The sequence below is a fragment of the Triturus cristatus genome, chromosome 3_2 (assembly GCF_964204655.1).
Source record: "Triturus cristatus chromosome 3_2, aTriCri1.1, whole genome shotgun sequence".
NCBI classification, from domain to species: Eukaryota; Metazoa; Chordata; class Amphibia; order Caudata; family Salamandridae; genus Triturus; species Triturus cristatus.
The window spans coordinates 865,943,574-865,966,497 of NC_140584.1; the positions used below are offsets into that span (position 1 = coordinate 865,943,574).

Consider the following 22,924-nt stretch of genomic DNA (forward strand, 5'->3'; position numbering starts at 1 on the left):
CTCTGCCCCAACCACTGCCTAAAAAAGGGGTGTTGTTGCCGTGGAAGAACTGAGGGGGGCATTGTTGGTATTGGGGAAATTGCCAGAAGGGGGGTCGTGGCGGTGGACCTTGGAAAATAGACGGGCCCTGAAATGCTGGTCCATTGTAAAAGCTGCTGGTGCGTCGATTCCTCCTAGAGTTATTACTACCCCAACTGTTAGTACTGGAGTTACTGTCACTTGAGTCTCTCCTATCTGAGTTGTCATCTGAGGAGTAGCTTGTTTTAGCTGAGGTGTAGTCAGCTTTGGGGTACAGATATATTTTCTGTCTAATTTTTGTATATCCTTCTATAACTTGGTTATTTTCTGTTTCATTAGGTAATCTTTGTTATCAGCGATCTCAGTATTGATCTCTGCAAGTCTAGTTTTGTAAGCCGTGATCTGGATAGTGGTTTTCAAGGCCCCTTCAGCAATCTGGATCCTCACGAGGATGGCATCATCCAGTCTTCTAGCGGTATTGAGGATTTAAACCAACCAGTCCCTAGCGCATTTCCATGCCACTAGGGACCATTCTTTCTTAAAGGTGGCGTCATCCAAGAATAATCTGGGGAAATTGTTCACAATCAGACCTGAAGGTGCTATATTTGCCCACAAGTATTCAGTCACGAGTGTGCCATGTAGTGTTATTTTCAGCCAATCCCTTTTCAAATTAGTCAAGGCAATCCAGTCATCTGACTGTGAGCCCGACGCTGTGCTACCATCGGCCCCTAGCAAGGCTGGTGTTCTATCTAAAATGTCCATTAACGCATTGTCACTAAAACTCAAGCCCTGGTGGTTATCCACGATGGATGAGTTATATGGACTGAGGACAAGGGGGAACAAAGGGAAGGGCCAGTCTAGATAAGAATTGTAATCAGCTGGTAACCGAATGATCAAAGTCCCATGGGTAGAAAACCCGTGCAAGTATATCAACAAAGCTGGGGACTCTTACCCCCACTGCACCCATCGACAGGAACAAAAGATCCCCGCCAAAGAGCCCCAATATCGGGTGCCCGTCAGGTATTGCAGCGCCGACCTGACAAAGGGCAGGCTCAAATGATGAAGCATGACACCTAGCTTGCTGGGTGTGTGAGGGCCCTAGTTCCAACAAGGGACTCTCCCCTTCTTTCGGCCTGCTTTGCTTACAGCCAGGCCCATCTGATACCTTTGACACATGACAGTACATACTTCTTTTTCTGGTTTTCTTTTCTTGCACACCACTTTAAGATGTTGCCAGGTATGTATACTTACTATCTGGGAAATGCCATTAAGGGGGATTTGGAATGAGCATCAGACAGTGACATTCTGGAGAAACCGAACTACTAACAAGAATTAACCAAAAAGACATCCAAACAGTTTTATTTAAAAAAAATTAAAGTTCAATTTATGACTACAGCTCTCATTATAACAAAACAGGCAACATTATTCAGAATGTCACTCATATCCTGCAACGTATATTAAGTCTTCCCGGAATGGAAGCATGCATGTATAACCATAAACATATTGTGGAATAAACATTTCATGCTTTTGATAAAGTACACTGCCTACCCCATGTACTAAGGGTTGTGTATATTACACAAAATGTATAATGCAGTTATCAAGGTAATAAATACATTGCAACATGTTTTTTTTAACAATCTAGAGTTACAGTATAAAGGAGCTAAACTGTGTGATACTATGCTACTTACAGTAAGTCTCCTTACAACTGACAGTATTTTCAAAATACAGAGTTACAAAAAATAAAAAGGGCTGAGGCATAGAGGACTGCTATCATTAGTGGTGTTAGAAAAACCCCACTCCCACACCGGAAGGGTGGTGGTAATGGGGTCTTCCCAGACACACTGTGGTAGCTTGGCTCGAGTGGTCAGGGGTCAGGCACCGTGTTAAGCATACGACATACCCACACAATAACCATGCGTGCATCCATTCCAAAAACGACACTACACCTTAAAAATTATACTGAAAATATATCTCTTTATCTTCTTTTCTCTTAGTTGCTGATTAAATAAATAATAATACAATCACAGTACACAAAGCTTTTTCTTAAAAAGTGCAGGTCAAATAAATAATAACACTTTACAGGTGCAATAAATAGGATCAGGTCAAATAAATACTGTGAGGCAATAAATACTGTGCAGGAATAAGTTAGCTCAGGACAATAAATACATCACAGGAATAACTTAGATAAATACAATAAATACAGTACCATCAATAAATACTATCAGTCAACAATGACATTTGTAAAATCAGATCACATTGAAAATACTATGGGCTGATTTGGCCCAGTCACAGCTTGTGGTTAGATGGATGGCCTGAGGGGTATACTCCCTGGCTTGGACAAGGCTGAGGCCTAAACTGAGGTAGGTCAAGGGGGAATCTAGAGATCTGGCTCTCCCACACTACACAACCCCTCTGTATTAGTCTCAGCTCACCCCTGGCACAATCAAGCTGGTTCCAGCACCTCTCTAGCCCCTAGGATAGTCTCTCAGGGCCTTAGGCGCCCTCTATTCCACTTACTGCCCTTTTTATGTTATGTTATGTTATGTTACGACTATTTATTGTGCGCACAGATACTCCAGCCAAGGAGCGTCCTGGCGCAGAGACAAGGTAGCACGTAACACAACCACAGGCTAAAAACAGAAACTAAGAAACAGCTAAAACAAGAAGGTTTTTATAGCCCTCCGAAAGGTCAGAAGGTCCTCCAGCAAGCGGATTTCAACAGGCAAGGAGTTCCATGCTGACGCAGCCATTACCCTAAACGAGCGGCCTCCCATGCGGCTAAGCCTGAATCTGGGAACCACCGCAAGGGCCAGACCCTGAGAGCGAAGGCTACGGGCAGGGACATACAAAGACAGACAACTCGACAGGATTTCCGGGCCTGTACCTCTCAAGATTTTAAAAGCAAGGCACAAAACCTTGAAGAGGATGCGCTTCCTGACCGGAAGCCAGTGTAGGGAGCGAAGGACACCTGTCACTGAGCAGAATCTGGGCAAGCCAACAATCGCCCTCGCCGCATCATTCTGAACCCGTTGTAAGCGGGTTAGTTCAGCCTGGTTAGCCCCAGCCAGGAGAGAGCTGGCGTAATCCAGGCGGGAGATGATAGTAGCCTGGATCACCAGCTGCCTGGTCGGGGCGTCAAAGAACTTGAGAACAGGTCTCAAGCCCCTCAGGAGACCGAAACAACAGGCCGCGGTTCTTTTAGTATGGCCTACAAAGGAGAGGCCCGCATCCAGCCATACCCCCAGATTTTTCACTTCCGATACCGGGATCGGAGTAGGTCCCAACTCTAAGGGCCACCAGTGGTCACCCCACAGCTCCACTCCCTTCCCGACGACCATCACCTCCGTTTTAGTGGCGTTTAGCTGAAGGCAATTGCCTGTCAGCCAGCTAGCCACCGCCTTCAGTCCGGCCTGAAACCTGGGGGCCTCAATCTCCGCATCCCCACTGAGAGTAACCGCCAGCTGAGTGTCGTCAGCATATGAGACCAAAGTAAGGCCCCACTGCCTAGCGACATCAGCCAGCGGTCTCACGTAAAGATTGAACAACGTGGGACTCAGCGAGGACCCTTGCGGAACCCCCATGGCCAGTGGTTGGTAGTTGGACTTGAAGGGGGGGATGGCAACACAGAAGGAGCGGTCATCTAAAAAGGAGCGGAACCATTGCAACACCTGACCGCCAATGCCAGTCTCCTCGAGCCGACGCAGGAGGATGCTGTGGTCTACCGTATCAAAGGCGGCGCTAAGATCTAACAAAATAAGCGCCGCCGTTTGACCAGCATCCAACCTTGCCCGGAGATGTTCCACCATCACAAGTAGCGCAGTTTCCGTACTGTGCCCAGCACGGAATCCGTTTTGTGTGGGGTCGAGGGCATTGGTCCGAGTCAGATGTTCAGACAGGGCCAGGTTGACGTGGGCCTCCGTGATCTTGGCTGGCCAGGGTAACAACGAGATGGGGCGATAGCTTTCAGGCTTGGAAGGGTCCAGGGTGGGCTTTTTAATGATCGGGGACACCACAGCTTGTTTCCACTTAGATGGAACAGTTCCCGTTTCCAAGGAGAGGTTGACAAGGGAGCATACGGCTGTACGCCCCATAAAAGCTTGGTCTCGGAAGAGAGCAGGCCTTACTGGATCGGATGGGGACCCAGATTTGACTTGCAGCGCAAGTTTGTCAAAACCATCCAAGGTAAGGGGGGGGAAAACAAGCAGTGTAGTCTGATGGTGGACCCCATTTATACTTCCCTCAGTGAACCCTATGCTAGGGAATGTCCTATATATAGCTTGGACCTTCCCCAAGAAGTAACATGCAAGGGATTCACAATGGGAAAGGGAGCTCACGGTCGTAGAGGTAGTCCGCTTCGCTGTGAGATCTTTTACGGCCTTAAAGATAGCTTTTGACGGATTCGGACTGTTCCGGAATTCGGTGGCATAAAAAGCCGCACGGGCTCGGCAGATAGCTCGATGGTAGAGCTTAACGGACTTGGCGTATGCAGCTTTTAAATCAGCCCCATAGGTTTTCCTCCAAGCCCTCTCTGCTCGTCTACAGGCACCCTTTAGGGCCCGGAGAGTGCCATCGTACCAGGGACTCGACTCTCTGGGATTGATTTTAGTTGAAACGATGGGTATCAGAGAGTCCAAGGCCCTAGTTATCCATGAACAGAAGAGGTCATACCCCCTTTCCACATCCGTCAAAGGGCCCAGCGGCTCCTCTAATAGAAGACGATGAAAGTCCTCTAGCCGAAGCTTTTTATGAAGCTCCGACGCCGCTGGAGTCGTGTCGACGCCGTGAGGCGGTTCCGGTTCGATGTCGGCAGCCTCGGCGCTATGTCAGTTCTTGACGACGTCGATAGGCGGTTCCGGTTCGATGTCGGCGGCCTCGGCTCGATGTCGACCTCCGGTTCGATGACGTCGGGCAGTCTTGGCTCGATGTCGACTTCGGGCGGCTCCGGTTCGATGACGTCGGGCGGCCTTGGCTCGATGTCGACTTCCGGCGGCTCCGGAGTGCGATCTCCACTCCCGACCTCCGGTGCTCCTTTCTTCAGGTTCCGGCGACTCCGGAGTGCGACCTCCACTCCCGACCTCCGGCACGATTCTCTTCAGGTTCCGGCGACTCCGGAGTGCGATCTCCACTCCCGACCTCCGGCACGCTTCACCTCGGTCTCCGGCGACTCCGGAGGGCGGACTTCACTCCCCCGTCGATGCCGCACACTCTACCTCGGGTGACTTTCTCCTCGACCTCTGGTACTCTCCACGACCTCCGTCGGCGCCCTCTCTCGACCTCTGGCGGCTCCGGGTACGACGTCTGCTTTCCAGTCAGCGCCGCTTCTCCACCTCGGGCTCCAGGTCTCTAGGCTTCTCGACGTCGGACTTCAGGTAGTTACCAGTAACCAGGTCAGGTACTTGCTGTTCTTTACTTTTAACGCCTGTTCCTGCTGTCCAGGTCCTTAAGATGGTTTTTCTTGCTTTCTCCCACACAGGGCTCCAGGCTGGGCTCAGTCAGTAGGGACTAGTATCAAGGGTGGGTTTATGGACCCCACTCCAGGCACAAGTTTCCACCCCTGCTGCCTCACTCCTTCCTCCTTCAGGTTTCTGCTGCTCTCTCTTCACCAGTCAGGTGCCAACTGCCAGCTCCAACTGTCAACTCTGGCTTAGCTTCCCAACATTCCAAACCGCCTCCAACTGTCACAGGGTTCCAGAATGTTGCAGAAGGTTCTAGTAGGTTCCAGTGGGTTCTGATGATGTCACAGGTGGCCACCATTTTGTGCTCCAGGCCCTCAGACAGAAGTTCCAGGGGTAGATAAAATGGCTCCCTGAATCTGCATCAATACTAAAAAGTCTGGTGGTTCCCAAAAAGGAAAAATTACTAACAGGGTTTGAGGCAAAAGTGGGACAAAATAAATAATGATGAGGAGGGACCACCCAAAGGGCTGACAGGTCTAACAAGTGGCCACAGAGAAGCAGTGTACAAACTAACTGCATGAAAATAAGCAGGGTATGCACGACAGGGCACTGTGTTGCCAACAATCCTTGCACTGTGGAGCTAGGTCTAAGGATGTGCAGGCTCTGCACACGAGACCAGTCGAGGCAACCATGAACAGCTCCCAACACAGGCTTTCTGCAGTACACAGACTCTAGATAAGGGCATTTGCACTCATACCCTCTGCCCAGAAATCATCCTCCAATTAATGCTTCCCCCGATCCCAGGCAAATCCCTTACATATATAACCTTAGCATTGGAGACCTTTTGTGGGCCATGACTTAAGGACCGCATGGATGTGGTATTCCTATAGACCGACACCCAGGACATATTTTTGGGGGTCAAGGGCAACAAGCTTTATTTGTATTTTATCCTTGGGACAAGTAGGCCCAACCCCCTGCAGCACAAACCCCATGGCTGCCAGTTTGCAGTACCACATTATGGATCAGGGAAGGGCACTGTCTGCAGTTAAGGTAATATTAATGTAAAATATATATTAATAATATAATATATTAATATTAAGGTAATGTCAATGCTGCTCATACTTGTATTTATGGTTCATTAATTTAAATCCTTTATTAGGGTGAGCGTTCTAACTAAATGTTGTAAACTGACTGCACTACTGACAGTGGTTCCAGTTTAAAAACGTGCACACACATTTTCAAAGTTTAGCAATGTGAGGCTATGTATAATGCGCTCTGATTTGATGCAAATATTTGTATAAGCTTGAAAGCAAGATTGAGGATTCCTTGTTTTCAAAATAAAATGTTCATTAAAATATGAAAGCAGGAAAAAAAAAAGTTTTTGCTAAACTACTATAAAATTTCAGGTACCATTTCTTCCAGCATCATTTAGTAACGTGCTGATGCATGCTAGTATTTCCCAAAAATATTCATAATGAGAAGTGTAACCAGTTTCAATGAGATTATGGGAAATAAAAATAAACAAGCATTGGCAAAGCCAGTAAAAAAAAAAAAGGGGGGGGAGGGAGCGAGAGATTTAATAAAACACAAAAGGTCGCAGTCAATGCCAGACCAAATAAGGGGCCCAATTATTAAAGAAAGTCTCAAAAGTGCACCCTTGGTATATGTATATGTCCTTGCATTAAGTGCAGCTATACCGCTTTCGTGAATTCCCTAGAATTAGTACTCCTAGAAAATATTTGTGAACCGCATTTTAGCATGAGCAAAATATGCATGTGTACATTTGGTCATGCAAAAATCTGAGAGTTTGCAAGTTCACTCTCTCCCCCCCCCCCCCCCCCCCAAGAAGGTTTACGTCTGCCATTTTCAGGAGTAAATTTCCAACATTTCTCAGTATGGGAAAAATTAGAAAAGAGCTGTTGAAAACCCTTAAAACATGCAAGTTAGTAGGATTGCACAGACTCATGAGTGAATTCTAACCCTGGAACTATTGGTTCCCACTACCTTCAGTCCCAGTATGTAGATCTGCGGAAACGTGGCAACATAAGGGGATTGCAAGTATTCAAACACTACTATGGTATGAGCCAGAGGCGCAACTAGAGCCAAATACCAGGGGGGGGGGGGGGGGCGGGAGACTAAGAAAAAAATTGGGGGGGGGGGGCTGAATCTTTAAGCAATAGGCAGAGTGGAGCTGCAGGGGCTCTTAGAAGCGGTGAAACAGCAAGGCCTCATTAACATGCTCGGGTGTGGCTGTGTGAGCGCCCGGGAAGCTGTCTTATCCCGGGCTGCCACACACGACAGGGAGGGCTGAAGCCCTTTGAGTCCAATGGGTGTTGCGCGCCTGGTATGAGCCCTCGTATAGCCAGAGAGGCTATATCGGAGCTCTTACATAATGAGACTGCTGCTATAATTTGTCGCTGCACTACATGGCACCAAAGGGGAAAGTGGATTTTGTTACAGGACAAGAAGATTTATGAAGCACCTGCCCCATGGACAAGTAGATATTATTAAATTCCACACCCATGGGACCGGCAAGGGGAGAGCACTGCATTCCAATGCACGCCCCATGATGTATAATGGTCAGTCTACTCACTGTTAATAGATACCACTTTTTGACATTTCAGTATGTTTGCAGTGTCTCATGGTACTTGGAAGGGACACTAAGATTAAATAATAACTGAGCATAAAATACCTAAACAAATGCAGCAGAGCCTGCCTTATGATCAGCCCCTTGCAATGACAGAAGATTTTTTTATTCCATTACCAAAGGCAGACTGTCACCTCTTGAGGCCTGCTAGTTTACGTAATAAAAAAAAAAAAAAAAAAAAAAAAAAAAAAAAAAAAAAACACACACCAGCAGCTATCCTTTAAAACAAACAGGAGACAGGGGCATCAATCACTTAACAAAAACTACTCTGCATGGTGTTATCACCAGGAATGATATCATGTATTGGAGATATGTGGCTGATATGTAAACAGAATCCATCTCAACACAAAGCATATAAACAAAATACCCACCAACATCTCAAAGGTGAATTGTTAATATACTTAAATGCAGTTTCTAAATGTAGTCAAGGTGTAATCACACAGTTCTATAAATTGAAATAAATTGTAAATACAAAAAGGAGTTGAACTGATGACAGTATGTAGCCAGGACATACCTCAGTCAAAATGTATCATCATATCAACCCAAAAAGCTGACGTCATTTCAACCCTCATTTATATAATGCATTGTCATTACCAGCACAATAGCCCAAGCACCGTTGCTCAGCAGAAGAATTGCCCCCCAAAAAATGGAATCTACATACTCAACTGACAATATGGCGATTCGCTCTTCTGAATGGTGCAAATGGCCTGGACCCACCTACTGCAGCAATTCCTTAACTGTGCCTTGTGCCCTTCATTATTTGCAAATAACAGACTTTAGTGGTGCGCTCTCCTGGGCCTCTCAAGCACAATACCTATTATCGCAGGACTACACTTCCCGCCCACTTTTAGGTAAGCTTTTCTCCTATTTCCTGTAGCGTACTCAGTCCATGGTCATTGTGACCACCTTTTAACCATATACACTAAATAAGCTATTTCATGTGTTACACTGTGGCTAGCACATTACCTTACCTGATGACCTTATGAATTATGTATAGTTGAAATGCCATCAACACATGGAATTAATAGGAAGATGGAGTTGAACAATCAAATCTGTGATCGAGATATATTCTCCCACTTACTGACTTCATCAGTACCTCAACTCCTTTTTGTGTATACACATTCTTTATATCACTGAGAGATCATCGGGTCACCTTGGCTACCGACTGCTCACAGTACCCATCACTGCCAAGGAGGCCCAGATCAGGTATATCACTACTCAAATTTAATGACACTTCCGATCATGCCAGACACCTCACTGCTTCACCTAACCTACACAGCCCTCCTCAGTACCGAGGGGTCCTAGCGGTGCCTGGAAGTCGAATCCTCTGAATTGCAAAGTGAGAAACTGGAACAACTGAGTTCAATTCCAGGTTTACTGCTTGACCAAACTGTGTGATCCTAGACAAATAAACGGGATTTATGCGAGTCCTTTTTGTGGTCACATATGAGACCAGCTTCAAATACGCGAGTTCTGCATCATATGTCCTATACAAAAATACTCGATTAAGTCGGATTTAATAGCTTAGCGCATTGATCAATTTGTAATAAGAATCCAGGCCACCTATAGGCTGCACATGACAAATAATTTTTCGTAGTGCCGTTTAAAAAAAAAAAAAAAAAAAAACTACATTTTAATAAATGCTCCCATACAGATAGTATCTAATGCCTCAAGGTGAAACACTTCCTTCCACGTGTTAAATACATTCACTTTTTGATTAGCATATTTTACACGGCGTTTGTTGCATGGTTTACACGCCATATCTTTTAAGGCTTGGCTGTTTCTGTTTAATAAAAACACATTATAGCTTGAAAGCTACTGAGCATCGGTGTTAGCTCTAAGGAAGGAAACTTGAGTGGTCTCTAAAGGTAATGTACTTATACAAATATTACCAGTAGACAGTTTCGATTCCGTGTGACAAATCCTGGGTTACATACACTATGTATAAGTGAGACTGTGTCCCAAGCGCGGATTTACGCAGTCACTAAGAAAACGTAGATGCGAGAAGCTAAAGCGGATTTGTAAGTGAACCGTCCCACCAATACGACACATCCGTGCCTATTTACAAGTGTCACTGTAGATTAACAATTTAATCCCTCTTTTCACTGTTGGCTTTCCAGAGCTCCTTTCAGGGGACAAGCAGAAGCCAGGCGGAAACGGAATTCGGTCTCGCAGTTTCTGTGATCTACGCCAGCCCCCCCCACTACTCAGGGCGAACAACTAGGCCTTGGCTCCCAGGAAATGGGAAAGAGAGACCAACAAGCTGACGTGGATTAAAGCGCTGCGACATACCAATACGCGTCTTTATTTATCTTCTAGCTTCAAGAGTACTCGAACTCCTCACAGCTGACGGGATCCAGGAGCGGCTGGGTGATAAGTGCCAGGCTGGAGGATAGAGGGGCAACGGAGGGACACGGTGCAGACATGCCAGCCCTCCCGAATCCGGCGGGAGGCTCCCGAGCGCGGGCCTTACCTCCCGCCGCCCCCGACAGAAAAGCTTTAAAAGAACCGATTGTCTCTACTTCGCTTTCGACTCTAACCGACTTCAATACGTAAAGACAGGGAGAGGCTGTCGGAAAGCTAGTTTATAGTGATTGACAGGTCGAGGGACGGCACTAAGGAGGGATTTGGTGACTGACCGGCCCAATGAAGCCCAGGATAGGTTAGAAAATATTGATCCGCCCAGGAACGCCAACACATCCGCCCCGGAAGAAACCGCTCCTCCTGCTGTCCCGGAAGAGAAGTCCTGCTGCTACGGAAGATATAGCCCCAGCTGTCCCGGAAGAGATCGTGGCACCTGCTCTTGGCTGAGTCTATGTTATATACTGTGTGCCACGGGGCATTTCCTGAGGAAGCATGTGATGCCGCCCGTGTTTACCGGAGCTCTTGAGTAGACTGACCCCGGGAAGGTTTGAAGTCCAGCGTCATAAGAGGAAGTTCCTCAAACTATAGATAGATTAGTGCTGACGATAGGCGAAACGCAACTATGGTGTTGTATAGAAGAGTAGCGGGTACATGTGTTGAAGTCAGTATCGGCCATCCATCCTGTCAGCTATTGCTGATACTCCGCCAGAATTAAGTTGTTTCGTCTTCTAGGCGATCCATGCCACCTTTTCAAGCGAAAACTAGCGGCCGTCTGTTCACGTATTAATATCCCTCAGACCCATACATGGTTCTATGTAAAACATTGTTTGAAATTGTATTTTTTTAAAACATGCCTTTCAGTCTTTGTATACTTTATTTATTAGGGAGGACCATTAAGGCATTTGCTGTTTAAAGTATGTAGTGACAATAAATATAATACCTGTTAATTGGATTTTTCTCTTTTTGTAGCGGTCGGGCATTAAAATATGTTTGCATTTATGTATATAAATACTTTATTTCGGCTTGCATGCCCTAAAAGTGTTCCCATCCTCGTTATCCATGAAATAATAAAACACGGGGGAGTTAAAATATAAAAGCATATCTCATGATTTAACTTTTTTTTTTCTATAAATCACAGCTTTAAGAACATAGATATAAGTAAAAAGGCGCAGGGCCGTCTAGATAATTAAGATGCAAAGGTGTACAGTTGATAGACGTAATAAAATTAACAAAATATAGACTTTTGCGCTTATCTCTTAGTGCCGTCCATTGCATCCCTGAAAATTGGCAACAGCCCAACGACAAGGATGGCAACCTGTATCTTGGATAAATAAAATACATGCATTAAAAGCGTATCCTAAAAATAAATAAGCACTGGTCCTACTCAAAAGGTAAGATAGAAAATGTACAATTAGTAGATATCTAAAATTGACACACTCCGGACTTTTGTGCTTTTGTGATTGTATGTTCCCAGCTGCTTTCAAATAGGTTTTAGTCAGTTTGCTCTTGGATAAGTGTATGCCGGGCAAGCAAACATTACATGAACAACAGGTTCGATAGATGCTTTGCAGCCAAACAAGTCCAAGATATCGATTGTTTACTGAGGCATCTGCCTGTGAATTCATTCAGGGGATGTGTACCAAACCTGAACTGGATGTAAAGTTTCCTATCATTTGGTACTTGTATAATGTCTAGGTAACTCTCCAAAGAACTATTCAGTTTGTAGTCCATAAATTCAAATGTAAACCTCCCCTAAAACATGTTAGCAAGCTCAACTTGCGCTACCAAATCCCAATATCGTGACTTTACTCTGCATATTGAGGGGAGCGGTGAGAAGTCAGTATTTTCCCAAGTTCCCTTTAACCCAATATCAAATAATCTCCTCACATTACTCAACCAGCTCATTTTGTTGAATGAATCCAGGTGTCTGACTTCCGTTAGGGCATGAGCTTACAGGAGCAGTGGACCTAATTCTCATCCAAAATAACATTGAGCAGAGCTTAGCTTTGTCAGCAATAGATTGCCTGCCCATATCTAACTTGAGGGTGAAGTGGGGTGCTCTGAGGCATTAAAATAAATACCTGTCATGCTTGTATAAAACTGGCGAGTTGGCACCCAAACGGAGGAAAGACCATGAACCACCCTGTCTCAAACTGATGAGTCGCAAGACACGGGGTGTCTCTTGAGCTTTTCTGGAAAGAGATGTTATACCTTCTGTGTCATTCTGTCTGGAGGAGTCCCCTCCCCCTCTCCACCCCCCCCCCCCCAGGCTTTACTGGCCTGTTCGAGGTTGGCGCAGCGGAGAATATCGAGACCTAATCTTGGGCAGAGAGCTGAGGGGCGGGAGCATTCCCCCCTCCCGGAGAGCGTCGTCGCAGGGTTATGGCCTGTCGCACTTCAGGCTGCAGCTATCTGGAGAGCGGAGTTATGGGGAGATCCCGGCATCGCGGGGATCCTTCGGACTCTGCGCTGTGCTGGCTGAAGGAGGCCCCCCTATCACTCCTCTGTTGACCTGGCCAAGATTGGCGCAGTGGGGGGCGCCAAGACGTAGGTGGAGGCTTGCCCCTAGCTGGGACCTGGGGCCCGTAGTGGACCATCACAACCCCCACAGAAGGCATGGGACTTGACGTACAGAGGTCTTCAAACTGCCAAGGCACCCATTGAATCTGGAGAGGCTACCACAATGCCTTCCAGGAACTGCCGCAGTGAGACATATACACCGGACAGCTTCGACCAGCCGAATGGTACTGCCCCCACCCCTCCCGTTTTCAGACTGTGACAATCATGGGTAGGTGCTACCCTCCCTCTTCTTGATCTCCCATTGCACCTCCATTTGTAATTTTCACAGACGGGGGACACGGAGGAGACACCCCACCGGATCCAATGCTAGGCTGGCCGGTGGAGCTCGGAATGCCGAGTGGCAGCAGTCCACCCGCCCAGATGAGGTGAGCCAGGAGGACGGGCGGTGGTACGAAGCTGTGGATACATGGGATGGGCCCAGATTCTCCCAAAGGCCCCAGCACTATTGAAGGCCTGTAAAGGAGTGTGCCCTCAGTGGATCCCTGTGCAGGGGCACAGCCAACCTTGAACGCTGTTCTGGCGTACACCTAGACCTATCCCTGCTCGTTGGGGGGGGGACCCCATGCTGGAGAGCAGCCCTTGTCCGCCTGCTGTGTGAAATGTTTCTACACGAGCGATGGGGCTCCCCAGAAATATGTAAAACTGTACAGACCTCACTCCCTGACAACCAGTGGCTACAGTCCACTAGTAGAAGAGCCGTGGGGAAGAGATTTGTCTGCGAGCCCGGGGCGGCTGGTGGTATATGCCTAACTGGGTTCCAATCCGGGAGTAGTCCAGAAAGGGAACAGTGCGGACGAACAACCCAAGAATAGGACGACGCTCTTGGGGGTTTCGGATACCCAGGGGTGGGGCTTCATCCGACGAAACGCGGTAACCCGCACCTTACCGGAGATGCGCACAGATGCAGCACCCCAGTTCTCCAATTGGACACCTGTCCCAGTATGGGAGCCCGACCCTTCCTGATCCGCCAGAGAAGACCCAGAGGGACCACATGCTTGGGAACGGAACTTGTTGATATCCCTTGTGCAGCACGAGACTCTGAATAGACAGAACCCAGCCACTTTGGCTGTGGGCGTGGGCTGGCTCAGGCAGGGGTGCTCTCTCCCCTCGCTCCCGTGGCTGGAGGTGAAGGCCGACTCCGCGAGCATGGGTAAGAACAAGGTAATGAAACCGCCTCCCTCCCAGACCCGCATGGAACAATTCACCAGTAACGCCGGCGTCAGCGGCACCACCCAAGGTACGCCACCTCCACCGGAAGGGGAATTGGCCACTATCCTTCAGGCCATTTGCTCCTCCCAAGACTCTGGGAAACACAAGATAGGGAGGTGCGATTTGATGTTGCACTCGTTAGGCAAGATGTCCGCAATGCAGCGGCCAGGGTCGTTGAAACCAAATCCAGAATTTCCACCATTAAGGACGATATGGCAACAATGAAGAGCCCGAGAGTGCGTCTACTGTCCCAAATGGCTGAGCTCCACAAGCGGGCAGTTGATGCCGAAAATCGCTCTCGCAGAAATATCTGCGCTTTGTAGGTATACCAGAACAAAGGGAACCTGCCCAGGTGGCCCATTTTATTGAGACCTGGATCAAGACATGGATGCCCCCAGAGCAATAATCCACATGGTTCATAGAGGAACGGGCTCATTGCGCCTTGACTGCCAAACCACCGCCACACAGACCGATCATAGCGCACATCCTTAACTTCGAGGATAGGGATGCCATTCTGCAGGAGGCGCGGTCTCATCCTCACCTTTTGTATCAAGTAAAGTGATGTTTTTTCCAAACTTTATGAAAGAAATACAACAACAAAAGGAGTTCCTTCATTGCGGTCAAACAGAAACTAAGCGTGCTTAACCTGTCCTGCCATCTCCTGTTCCGTGCCCGCCTCCAGGTGGTCTTGAGCAATAAGACTCACTTCTTCGATACTCCAGAAGCGGCTTGGACAGGGGACACTGAGGAATGGCCTGTGACCTTGCCAAAAGCAACAGATATGTCCCCACCGAAACACAACGTAGACACCGGACAAAGTAGACCACCAGGCTCCCAGCGATGACGTACTCTCTCCTGGAGAGGCCGCAACGTTCGGAAACCATCAGTTGCCGAGACTAACAGGCAGAAGCACATTCTTATCCCCTGCTGAAAGCAGGCAATGCAGAAATTCGCATGAATATGAACCTGGAGAGAGGGGCTCTCCGGCTCGATCGCTCCATGAAGCTGAAGACAGAGATCTCTCTCACAGCCCAGTTATCTAGGACAACACCCACTAGCGGAGATGGCCTCTAGAGGCATTACTGTTTCATGCTCCTGAGACTTGTTAAATCCTTCAAGATGGAGGGGTCCACCGTTTCGTCCTCCAACAGTAATGGTTATATTTGTTAGAACTGTTAAGAGTAAGATGACAGATGCTTCAGGGATAGAAGTATGGGGGGAGGGCCCGGGTGTTGTTTTCAAGTTTCTATACGTTGTTCAGTTTGTTACTACACTAGATACTAATGACCGATATTCCCTATCAAGCAATCAAGAAACAGAGATGAGTCCATGTTCTTTATTTGCAATTCTGATCCACCCAGTCCTGCACACACTCGCGCTCAGCAACAAATGCCCCCTTTAGTAACACCAGCAGCACCGTCATCCTACGCTGATATGGAAGCCCTATGTATCCTGTACTGGAATGTTAATTGACTCTTGGACAAGGTAAAGCGTGCGACGGTACTGAAATTCGCACAATTCACCCCCAAAATCCTTATGTTGCAGGACACCTTCCTCAAGGGTTGACGATAATGGGAGGGGACTTCAATGCAGTTGTGGATCCTGCCAAAGATGCTATCGGAGTCCCTTCCACGGGTGTAGTGCTAGACCACTCCCATGTATTGGGATCACGTGATGACCTTTAACTACCATTATTTTAATTGACGTTTGGTGTTTTATTTTATTCTGGCTTGAATGTCCTGTATGTGCATGTTTCTTTGATGATTTCTTTTGTGTCTCTTTGTAGTTTTAAAGTGGGAGAGCTTTCACAGAGTAGAACAGCCTTGCCAAGTACGTAACGTGTGGGATGTGCATTTGAAATCAGGAGAGAGAAGTGTGGAATGCTCTTCTTGGTCTCGGAGTGTAGTGTTGTGTTATAAGCAGTGGTGCTTAAATGTGCATTATGTTGTACATTGGGAGATGAAGTGTGTGATGCTATAGGCAGTGGTGCACAAATTGTGTTCTACATTGGGAAGTATTATGAAGTTCTTACTATTGGCTTTGACATGCCCTCATGCCATCTTGAATTCTGTCAACTAGGTTGAGCTTTTTGTGCTCTTAGGTAGGCCCCCAGATTACTCAAGTTGGTTAGGCTATTCATGTTCAAGGTTGTTTTGGTTTCTGTGCTTTTGGAAATTGTTGAATGTACTGCCAGAGACTTTCGTAAGCTTCGTTAAGATAAAGGCCGGAACATGTGAAAGTGCAGAAGGAACGTGAGAACTCTTTTGCCTTTAGAATGCTTGCATGGAATGTGGCCAATTCCAGTAAGTTTCCTTGGTGCAGAGGAGGGCCTCTTGGAACCTTCTAGTGTGTTTTGAGAAGATTATAAAGCTGGGGTTTGTTGACTTAAAAAATGGGATTTGTTTGGGAATCCGAATGGGGACAGACGCGTCTACTTCGGTATAGCATAACCCATTTTGCTGAGGCTCTTAACCCCGGCTGTAAATCCGCCAGTCTGGAGTGGGCTAAGATGCAGTGTTTGCAGCTGGTGAGCTGTTTTGTTTTTGAGTATTGACTTTGTGATTTGTGAGTGATTTTGTGTGCCCATCCAAGCCTCTAGTGGTTTTAATCATCTGAGGTGTTTTCATTGTGATGTGTGAGTGTCTGTGTGCACATCCAAGTCTTGAGTGGTTGTAATCATCTGATGTATTTAGTGTATATATCTTCCTGATTTCTTGCAGGACATCCAGTATTATCTGCTTGCATTTCGTTTAATCTTATCCACGCATTTAACAGTTGCATTTGCCTACTTATAAGTATGTTATTATTGCGTGTGTGTGTGTGTGTGTGTATATATATATATATATATATATATATATATTTATCTGAATGTTGTACATTTGACAGCTGAGAAAGCCTTTTTGTTAGAGAGTGTTGCACAAATAAAACTCCATGCCTTATTCTGAGAACTGTGTTTTGATGTGTTTCAATTTATAAAAGTGAAATCCCTTTCCTGGTGGTGTTTTGTTTTTATTGCTTCGTGGTGTTTGAGCCTTCCTGTGGGAAGGCGGTGTTTTCTATTATCTGGGAGTACGAAGCAATACACCGAGTCAACGTTTATGTGCCCGGCGACACTCAAACTGGACTTCTCAGTTACAACTCTATGATGTTTGGAGAGTGTGGAACCCTCAACTCCACCAATATACCCATACATCCACAGTCCATCACTCCGACTCCTGCATTGATATGATGTTTGTCTGCCACAGACTGTCGCATGGTGACATCCATCCAAAAACTTGTTTGAGGGATATCCGATCACTCGCCTGCACTCCTTTCTATGGAGAGATCCACTGGCAAGCTTTGTCCTATTTGGCAACATAACGCCTGGCTCCTCCAGAACAGAGAATGCAAAAAGGTCCTCGGGGAGGAGCTCAAGCAGTACTTCCAACGAAACAAAAGTACAGTGGGCACGTTATTGCTGGCTGGTAAAGCCGCCATCAGAGGCATCGCTAAAGGTTGCATCATGTGATGTGCCAATCCGATGAGGACCCCTTTCTCGCCTGGAAGTCCAGGCGCTCCAGTTGGAGCACGCTACGAGTGGAACAGAAAGAGCCAGAAGGGCTCGCCAGCTCAGCTACTACGCAAGGAAATTCGCCATCTCTCCCTAGAATCAGCCAAACAAATATGGAGGTCCTCCACGGCCTGTATGGGTGGGGGGACAAAAATGGTAAACCTGTCTACTGGCTGGCCTCTGGCCTCTTAGCCAATCAGATAATTCCCGAGATCGTGGATATTAATGGATGTATCTAACAGACTCCAGAAGCAAAGCTTTCGTAGACTACTCTAATGCCCACGCTCCAAAGACAGAGGACTCTGCTGTCTTCTTGCGACACTGCCTGCTCCCTTGGCCCGCCGACATCCAGGCCATTGATCAGTCAATCACAAGATGGGAAATAGGCCATGCCATATTAGAAATAGCTCCCGGTAAAACACCGGGACCAGATGGTTACCCGACGGAATACTATGCAGTGTATCGAGAAACCCTGACACCGCATTTGCAAACTCTATATGAGGAGGCGATAGAATCAGGAGGTTTCTCTCAAGACATTGATATGGCCACAATTGTGGTCTTGCCCAAGGCAACGCCACCGTCTAACTCTTGCTCGGAATACAGGATGATCTCTCTTATTAACACACATGTTAAAATATACGCCAAGATCCTCGCCACATGCCTTAAGCTGGTACTGACTACTCTGATACACTCCGACCAGTGTGCATTCATGCCCCGGCAAAGCACGAGGCACTGCCTTAGGAGGCTGCATGTGGCACTGGCTCACTGGCATTTCCTTTCGCCGTATCTGCCGCTCCTTCTGATAGACTTCCAGAAGGCCTTTAATAAGGTTGACTGGCGATACCTATAGGGGGTGCTGGTCCAAGCAGGTATCGACCCTATTTCAGAAGTTTGGTTTTAGTGCTATACTCAAACCCCTCGGCCCGGGTGTTGATCAATGGAACCCACTAGCAGGATTTACCGATCCTGCGAGGTACAAGGCAGGGATGTCCCTTATACCTCTTACTTTTTGCGTTGGCAATTGAACCCCTGGCCCGCCTTATCAGGTGTGATGCCCAACTACAGGGCTGGTGCTGGAGCGCTTCTCATGACAACCGCATTGTGCTCTATGTGGACGATGTCCTGTTTATGGAGGACCCAGCCCATACCGGGCCCTGGTGTCTCAGGCTCCTCAAACTGTTTGGAGAGGCATCAGGCCTAAGACTTAATCCAACTAAATCGCTCTTGGTTCCCCTTCATAGCTCCAGATAATGTATTGACTGACAATCTAGTATCCCCATCGGGTGCCTTAGCTTCCGCTATCTGGGGATTTGGGTACCGCTGCACTCTGAATTGCACTGGTCCTTCAATTTGACCCCTTTAGTTAAAAGAACTAAAGATGATCTGTGCAAGTGGCAGAAACTGCCACTGAACCAGATGGGGAAAACGGCCCTTTATAAAATGATACTTCCACGCTTCCTGTATGTACTGCAGAATCTTCAGCTGAACCTTCCACACCAATGGTTTCTGTCTCTCAAGTAGCTAATGACGTCATTCCTATGGCGGCACTCTATGTCACAGGTAGCACTAGCCCACTGACAGAGGGCACCGTATGACGGAGGAGTGGGCACGACCAACCTCTTTCTCTACTATATCGCGACGTGACTTCTGATCATTGACGAGTGGTTCACTGGGGGGGTGGTCGAACCCGGCCTACCAATTAGAAATCGATAAATTAGGGTTCACCCAGATTCAAGCGATGCTATACGGGTCGCCTATACCTCGCAGTGTTCCAGTTGTTACCAGAATGGTCCTCTTGGCTTGGCGGGTGGCAATACAGCACATTCGAAGGGACAGCAAACTTACACTCCAGACACCGTTATGGCGGGGCACATGGGTCGGAGATGTGACAACTCTGGAAGGGTTTCAAAAATGGGATCTCATTGGCATCTCCCAGTTTGGTGATGTGTGGGCAGGAGGGAATATCCGCACCTTTTAGGACTTGCAGGGTCTCTACTCCCTCAACCACGCGCAATTTTAGTATTTGCAGCTTTGGCACACCCTGGCCCCGCTGACCCCCGGTGATTTAAGAATCAGAAGAAATTGCACAAAGGAGGACTATTTCAATAATGCAAGTCCCTGCTCTAAAAACTATTTGCACCAAATTACCCAAGGAAACTGCTCAAACGATCATTCAAACGGTTCTGGTATACACCCAGAGAAATGTTACTGACCCCCTAAAGATAATAAGAAAGACAAGCCGCTGGTCTGTGTAACCGCTTTCTCAGGGATCACCAACGAAGTCACCAACGAAGTCAAGAAAATAATCAGGATAAATTGGAATATGGTGAGAGGCCTGAAGAAATTAAAAGAGATACCAATATTCGCACTAAAAAGGGACAAAATGGGGGGCGTGGCTTAGCGGGCCGACATGGCGGATGTGTGCTAGTCAGCTCCGTCCAGCCCATCATCCATCCGTCATTTATCCTGGCACCCTCGGACCCTCGATTAGTCCTGGAGGGAGCGCTACGGCACCTGTCACCGGAGAGGGCGGATCGGTGAGCGGCGGCGGTGATCGGGGCAGCGGCGCGCTAAGGCAGACGCGCTCGTGAGGTGCGGCCCAGTGTTTGGAGGCGGAGCCGGGGAGTCGATTCCGGCGAGCCCGAGAGGCGACGCGAGCCGCACGCCAGTCCCTGTGAGCCCGCGGCGGCAGCCTTTGGCTTGGATGGCCCGGTGGCGGCGGCGATTTTCGCGGGGCAGATTGGGCCTGCACAGAGGACACCGGTGAGGAGCTAAGGGGAGGCGGGGTGCCCCGGCCAGCGGAGAGACTCAGCTGGGCCTGCTCACTGCGCCCAGGAGTGGGGCCGGTGCCTGGGACCTCGGGAGCCAGGGGCCCTCTTCCCGGGCATTGTGCGGTGGTTGCGGCAGGGAGAGCGGGGGGCCTCCCATCACCCCCCTCCCCCTTTCTTTATCAGGACTGGTGACTGCGCTGGGGGATCGGTGGCTGCATCGGGCCGCGGTAGTGAGGCTGGGGGGGTCCCCACGGGAGCTGCCTGGTCATCCCCCGGAGTGGAGTCGGCGATCGGACCCTGTGCTCTTTTAGTCTTGGGGGAGTCCCGGGCTGACGAAGAGAGTGGCCGGGCCGGGAGTGTGCTCCATCGGGGGCACCCCGCGACAGGCCAGTGGCTAGAGCAAGACCAGGAGGGACAGCGCAGCTGCAGGGTGAGGACGGTGGATCTTGCTGGACCTTCGCAGTTGTATGGGCCACGGGCGTGCATGCAGGTTGGTGGGCCAGCATTGGTGAAAGCTCCTCGGCCTCGGCTGTGGTGGCGGGGCGCATGATCGGCGGCCACGCCAGGTCGCGCCCATTGGGACTGCGGGAGAGCCGTTTGGGATCCGGAGGACGGCGTCCCTGGCGGGGCCGCGTGGTCTTGGTGCCTGGCGACTTCGACGAGCGGGTTGGAGCGGGGTCTGTTTGCGGACTGAGGCTCACATCGGTGGATTGCGGGCCCCGGGTCGGGGGTGCTTTCCCGCCTCTCTTCCTTCCCTTCTTCCTCCCCTCGGGCCGGGCGACTGATCCACCTGCGGTGTGCCTGCGCAGGGGAGGCTCTGGTGCCGGCGTCCTGTCCATCTTGGTCTGAAGGTGCGGAGAGTCCGTTGAAAGCCGCCATGACGAGGGACAAGGGTGGTGGTGGATCCACGAAGCATGGGCCTATCGACAAGTTCACTGGCCCGGGGGCGACGGGTGGAGCCGCCGGGGCGTCGCAAGATGCCGTACCAGACAACGCGGCCCTGATGGTGGCAATCACCCAATCCCGAGATATGCTGGATGCCTACATTGGCGCAGTGGGAGCGGACGTTATGTTACTGCGCCAAGATCTTCGGAACGCGGTGTCCCGCATCACGGAGGCAGAGACCCGCATTTCTGGGGTGGAAGATGACGTCGGTGTTCTCAAGCAGAAGGTGGCGGGACTGGAGAGCATCCAGAAGGGTTTGGCGCTTCGGGTCGAGGATGCTGAAGGGCGGGCCCGGAGGAACAAAACACTCTTGATCCCATTTTTTTAAACACTCTTGATCCCATTTTTACTAACGTTGCGACTATAACAGTCACGGAGCCTTATCGTGTCCCTTGGTCGGATCATTCGGTGATTCCTTTTTACTGGAAAATATCCAGAACAAGTACTACTACTTCCTCAGATAGAGCGCTAATAAGACCTTGGACAAAACTTGATGTGGACAATTGGAAGGGACTGTTAGAAAGCAGCAAGCCATTGGACAATTCCAATGTGGACGTGGCTGTTAACAACTTTAATCAATGGATCACCCAATCCCTGGATAAACTTATACCTAAAAAACCCTCAACAATTAGGAAGGGAGAGCTGAAACACCCATGGTTTACCTCAGAACTAAGGCTGCTGAAACAAGAATGTAAAAGGGCAGAACGTTACTGGCGGAAGGATTTTAGTGTCGATAGGAAGATCAGCTATAAAATCTTACTGAAGAAATACAAAAATTCTCTTATCACCACTAAAACGGCTTTTTTTGCGAACAAGATCGAATCCGCCGTCAATGCCCCCAGGGAAATGTTTAAGATCGTGAAGCTCCTTACTAAAATCCCAGATCCCCCCGTAATAGCAGACGAGCAGAATACAAGATGCGAGGACATGGCGAACTATTTTCAGACCAAAATATATAAAATTCTGGAGACGATCCCGGTAGTGGACTTGGCTTCACATCACAGGGTGTCTCCTTGGGAGGAAAGAAGGGAATGTCCAACACTTTCGGAGTTTGCCCCCCTCACGGAAGAGCTTCTTCCCTCTCTGATGAGGAGTATAAAAAGTGGATCACCACGAGACCCAGCCCCCATGAAAATTCTTAACCAGGTACTCCCTACCATCAGTGAACCGGTAATTAAGATGGTTAACACCTCTTTGGAATCGGCTACGGTTCCAAAGGCATGGAAAGTGGTCATGGTCAGATCTTTGATTAAAAAGCCTAACCTCGACCCTGAAGATCCGGCTAACTATCGCCCGGTATCTTTGTTACCTGGGATGGGGAAGCTAACCGAGAAATTGACAAACATCCAATTGGCTGCATTTCTGGAGAAGTATAATCTCTTCCATCCATCCCAGACAGGATTCAGAAAGGGACAAGGCACTGAAACAGCATTGTTGAGGGTGG

The 22,924-nt window shown here is 48.5% G+C and overlaps 1 protein-coding gene across 3 annotated transcripts in view; it reads right to left on the reverse strand.

Moving 5' to 3' along the window:
* NUFIP2 (nuclear FMR1 interacting protein 2) overlaps nucleotides 1-10,827 on the reverse strand; it is a 140,383-nt gene extending 129,556 nt beyond the window's left edge. Inside the window, exon 1 of one of the 3 annotated variants that reach the window (XM_085649203.1) lies at nucleotides 10,701-10,827. The gene's annotated coding sequence lies outside the window, so the exon portion shown is untranslated. Of the gene's footprint in view, nucleotides 1-10,353; nucleotides 10,671-10,700 lie in introns of those variants that run through there. The other 2 variants (XM_085649201.1, XM_085649202.1) reach the window with 2 other exon arrangements.
* Nucleotides 10,828-22,924: the final 12,097 nt, after the last annotated feature.